Raw genomic sequence first — 6,000 nt, forward strand, 5'->3', positions numbered from 1 at the left:
ATGTCATATATACCCTAAGAAAACACAAATGCCAGCTAAGGTTACTATATCCTGCAAAACTCTCATAGAAGACCTAATAACAACACTCTCCAAACTATTCTACAAAATAGAATTGAGGGAATGCTACCTAACTCATTCTTTGTAGCCCCAATTACCCTCATTCCTAAACCACACAAAGATTCTACAAAGAAAGAGAACTTTAGACCAATTCTTCCCATGAGCATTGATGCAATATTACTCACTAAAATTCTTGCAATCAAAATCCAAGAACACATCTAAAAGATCACTCACCATGATCAAGTTGGCTTTATCCCGGGGATGCAAGGATTGTTCAATATATATAAATCCACCAATGTCATCCACTATTTAAACAGCCTCAAAGAAAAAAAAAAAAAACACACACAATAATCACTCTAGATGCTGTGAAAGTATTTGACAGAATTCAACACCCCTTCATGTTAAAAGACTTTGAAATGTCAGGAATTCAAAGCTCATACTTAAACATAGTAAAAGCATTGTACAGAAACCAGTAGCCAACATCAAAGTAAATGCTGAGAAACTTGAAGCATGCCCACTAAAATCAGGAACTAGACAAGGCTGCCCACACTCTCATTACTTATGCAACACAGTACTGGCAGTACTAGCAAGAAGTCAAAGGAATACAAATTGGAAAGGAAAAAAATTAATATATCACTATTTGCAGATGATATGATAGTATACTCAAGTGACACCAAAAATTTCACCAGAGAACTTTCCAGCTGATAAATACCTTCAGCAAAGCAACTCAATATAAAATTAACTCAAACATATCAGTAGCCTTCCTCTACTCAAAAAACAAGCAGGCTGAGAAAGAAATAGAGAATTGACATCCTTCACAATAGTCACAAAGAATTTAAAATACCTTGGTGTGACCCTAACCATGCAAGTGAAGAATCTATATGAGAAGAGCTTCAAGTCTCTGAAGAAGGAAATTGAAGAAGATCTCAGAAGATGGAAAGATCTCCCCGGCTCATGGATTGGAAGGATCGACATAGTAAAAATGGCCATCTTGCCAAAAGCAATCTACAGATTCAATGCAATCTCTATAAAAATCATGACTCAGTTCTTCATAGAGTTAGAAAGAGCAATTTGCAAATTCATTTGGAATAATTAAAAACTCAGGATAGCAAAACACATTCTCCACAATAAAAAAAATACTTCTGGGGAAATTACTATCCTTAACTTCAAGCTGCATTAGAGATCAACTGTGATAAAAACTGCATGGTATTGGTACAGAGACAGGTAGGCAGATCAATGGAATAGAATGAAAGATATAGAAATAAACCCATACAACTATGGTCACTTGATCTTTGACAAAGGAGCTAACAACATTCAATGGAAAAATGACAGCTTCTTTAACAAATGGTGTTGCTTCAACTGGCAGTCAGCATGCAGAAGAATGAAAATAGACCCTTTATTATCTCCTTGTACAAAGCTCAAGTCCAAGTGGATCAAACACTACTACATAAAATAGGTACACTTAAACTAATAGAACAGAAAATAGGGAAGAGCTTAGAACACATAGGTACAGGGAAATATCTCCTGAACAGAACACCAATGGCTTATGCTACAAGATCAAGAATTGACAATGGGACATTTAAGAAATTGCAAACCTTCTGTAAGGCAAAGGACTGTCTAAAAAACAAATCAGCAACAAACAGATTGGAAAACGATCTTTTTCTATCCTATATCTGATAGATATATACAAAGAACTAAAAATGTTAGACTCTAGAGAATCAAATAATCTTATTAAAAATGGGGTAAATAGCTACACAGAGACTTCTCAACTATGGAATTTTGAATGGTTGATAAGCACCTAAAGAAATGCTCAACATCCCTAGTCACCAGGGAAATGTAAATCAAAACAACCCTAAGATTCCACCTCACACCAGTCAGAATGGTTAAGATAAAAAAACAGGTGACAGATAATGCTGGTGAGGATGTGGACAAAAAGGAACAATCCTTCACTGTTGGTGTGGTTGTAAACTGGTACACCCACTCTAGAAATCAGTCTGGTGGTTTCTTAGAAAATTGGACACAGCTATACCACTCCTGGGAATATACACAAAAGTAGCTCTAACATCTAACAAGGACACATACATAACTATCTTCATAGCAGCCTTATTTATAATAGCCAGAAGTTGGAAAGAACCCAGATGTCCTTCAACAGAGGAATGGATACAGAAAATGTACATTTACACAATGAAGAACTATTCAGCTATCAAAAACAATGATTTCATCAAACTCATAGTCAAAATCATGGAACTTGAAGTTATCATCCTGAGTGAAGTAACCTAGTTACAAAAGAACACTCACTGTATGTACTCACCTAAAAGTGGATACTACCCTAAAAAGCTCAGAATACCCAAGATTCCTTCCTCCAAACTTATGGAGCTCAAAGAGAAGGAAGGCCAGAAAGTGGATACCTCAGTCTTTCTTAGAAGGGAGAACAAAACATTCATGGGAGGAAATAAAGGGACAAATAGAGGAATAGGGATTGGAGAAAAGATCATCCAGAGACTGCCTCACCTGGGAAAACATCCCATATTCGTCCAATAAACTGAAGCACTGAAAGAGTTAAAATTTCAAGATGGCCTCACTGACCCTGCTTTGAAGGCAAGTATGCTGCAAGGCTAAGAACAAAATAACTTGTTTAAAGAAATGGTCCAAACCCAGACCAACTAGACTCAATAAGGTCTGGGCTGGCCTTGCAGTCCTGAGAGAAACAAAGTATGAAGGTCAGTGTGCCCCAAAATAGAGTGGTCTAGAGTTGAATCGTGTCCAAAATGGACAGAGTGTGCCAATTTGAAAAAAACCAATGAAATTGCTATGCGTCCGTTGCTAACTGCCTATGTAATTTTTTCTATAAATATGTCTTCCCAATTGAGTTCAGGGTCGACTCCCCTATCTCCTGCATGAGATACGTGTCGTCCCCAGAGCTCTGGTCTACCCCCTTCCCCTCAATAAACCTCTTGCCTGATTGCAGCAAGATAGGCTCTCCGTGAGTTTTTGGGTTCCTCATGTATCTTGGTACTTGAGTGAGGGGCTTCCCCAGTCCGGGGTTGTTTTTCAGTTGGGGGCTTGTCCGGGATTTCTCGACTATCCAAGACTTTGAGACCCTCTTGGAGGTAAAGGGGGAATTCCTCAATTTGTGTCTGAGTGTGTCTGAGTGTACGTCCACTGTCTGTGTCTCTGTTCTGATCTGTATCTGAGAAGTGCTTTTGGTTTCACATCTGCTCTTCTGAGCTGTATGGCCAGAGAAACACAGGCTGCAGTCCTGGGAGACATCCTGGGAAGTCTGGAGGAACCCCAGGGACACCTGGGAGATTCCCGTCTGGGTACCAGTGAAAATGTGGAAGCTCTCCCGGCCATCTGTATTTCTGGAGTCTGTCTAGGTGGAGACAGGCATCTGTTAGTCTTTGTCTGTGTGTCTTAGGTTTCTGTTTTGTGTGACTTGTGACTTTGATGGTAGGACAGGGTAGGACAGATGGTAATGACTTCCCTCCCTACCATGACCCTATATCACTGGACTGAAATTAGGGACAGAACACACACTATGTCAGTTGAAGTTAAGAAGGGAAGTGGCAGATTTTCTGTGCCTCTGAGTGGCAGACTTTCTGCATCAGCTGGCCTCCCAAAGGCACTTTCAACCTGATTATAATTTCTGATGTTAAAGCTATTGTCTTCCAGCAAGGACTGGGATTGAACCCCGAAGGAGTTCGTGGGAAAGAAGGAGGCCAGCACAGCCCAAGCAGCTCGGTGCAGCAGCAAGCTGAGGTGGCCCCAAGAGGCTACGCTGGCCATGGTGGCCCGAGTAGTGCTAAATGAGTTCAAGGCGCCTGCAGAGAAGGCAGGCTAGAGTGGAGCTGTGGGTGCATCAAGCTCTGTTCAGCGTGGGCTTGAAGGTGCTCAGCACCCTTGGGGTAGAGGAGCAGCTGCCTGCCTGCATCTGGCTATAGCTCTGCGCTGTGCAGAAGGTAGAGCCCGGGGTGGGGCAGCGGTCTCAGGAAGCCAAGTGGCCACGCGCATCTGCGTGCGTCTCCACCAGCAGCTCTCCTCTTGGCCTCCCTCCCGTTCCTGGGCAGCAGGTCTGAAGCAGCAGCGTGATGAGCCGGCTGGCAGTTCTCGGTTTGGGGCTGTGAGGCGCTCAGGGCCTGGGTGCACGGCGAGCGGTGGCTGCTCCTGCTTGGTGGTGGCCATGAGCACGGGCCAGGGCAGGGTCTCTGGGACCTGTGGCCTGAGGGCCCCAACACCGCCACTGCTGCTGCTGCTAGTGGTGATGTTGCCCACCCCTGTCCTTTAATCTGCTAATTAAATATAAGCTGAGATTCCAAATAGACAACTTTGTGGCTATAGGCATGTCCCGGGTCAATATTTCTGCTCAAGGAGAGCTCCCACACACTTTATCAGTGTTTTGGGTCTAGCCTTCCAGCAGCTTTTACAGATTCTGTTCACCACAAAGGAGAAGGAGCGAATCCTCCTAGAAGCACGCAAGCATGTGCCAGGGGCTGATGGTCAACCTACACAGCTTGCCAATGAGATAGACACAGGCTTTTCTCTGAACCGGCTTGACTAGGATTTCAACATGATGGCAGGTAGGGAGCAATTGACAGTCTACCGCCGGGCTCTGGTGGCAGGTCTCAAAGGGGCTGTGAGATGCTCAACCAATTTGGCTAAGGCAAAAAAACAAAACAAAACAAAACAAAAACAAAAACAAAAACCAAAACAGGACAGTCAGCTCCTGATATTAGAAAGAAGCTGCAGCACCTGGAAGGGCTATAAGACTATACTTTACATGATTTAGTTAAAGAGGCAGAGAAAGTGTACCACAAGAGAGAGAGAGAGAGAGAGAGAGAGAGAGAGAGAGAGAGAGAGAGAGAGAGAGAGAGAGAGAGAGAGAGAGAACGAGAGACCAAAAAAAAAAAAAAAAAAAAAAAAAAAAGGAGGCAGAATTGAGAGAGAGCTGGAGGGATAGTAGACAAGAGAGAAATTTGACTAGGATTTTGGCTGCAGTTGTAGGAGAAAGAGATAAGACAGGACATAGACATACAGGGAGCCTGGGCAACAGAAGACCTAAGACAAGCAAAGGAAAGAGGTGACTCTAGACTTAGACTGGTGGCTGACAGAGGCTAGGAAGAAGATAGTCACTCAGAACCCTGTGCCTACCACCCCTCAACAAGTGAGGGAGTTCTTGGGTACTGCTGGGTTTTGTAGACTATAGATCCCCAGGTTTGCCAGTCTTACAACTCCCTTGTACCTTCTAACTAAGGAAGGGGAAATATTTTCCTGGGCCCCTGAACATCAGAAGGCTTTTGATGAAATTAAGAAAGCCCTGTTATCAGCCCCTGCCTTAGTCTTAGTGGATCTTTCACTTTATATGTGGATGAGAGAGCTGGGGTGGCTAGAGCGGTCCTTACTCAGACTTTGGGACTGTGGAAAAGATCGGTATCCTACTTGTCAAAAAAAAAAAAAAAAAATTAGACCCTGTTGAAAATGGTTGGCTTTATTGCCTTAGGGTCATCTCGGCTGTAGCCCTGCTTGTCAAAGATGCTGATAAGTTAACTTTGGGGCAACAGGTGACTGTAGTGGCTCCACACTCTCTTGAGACTGTTGTGCGGCAGCCCCCTGATTGATGGATGACGAACGCCGAGATGATGCATTACCAGAGCCTGCTGTTAACTGACAGGATAGCCTTTGCCCCTCCAGCCATCCTAAACCCTGCCACTCTGCTACTGGAGACTGAAGATTCAGCCCCAGCACATCGATGCAAAGAAATTCTAGCAGAAAAAACTGGTACAAGGAGAGACCTAAAAGATAAACCCTAGCCAGGAGGCCCAACCTGGTACGTGGATGGTAGCAGCTTTGTGGTCGAAAGTGAGCGGGTAGCAGGGTCAGCAGTAGTAGATGGAAGTAACATCATATGGGCCAGCCATCTGCCAGAAGGGACTTCGGCAATAAGCT

Source organism: Micromys minutus (assembly GCF_963924665.1).
Source record: "Micromys minutus genome assembly, chromosome: 30".
Lineage (NCBI taxonomy): Eukaryota > Metazoa > Chordata > Mammalia > Rodentia > Muridae > Micromys > Micromys minutus.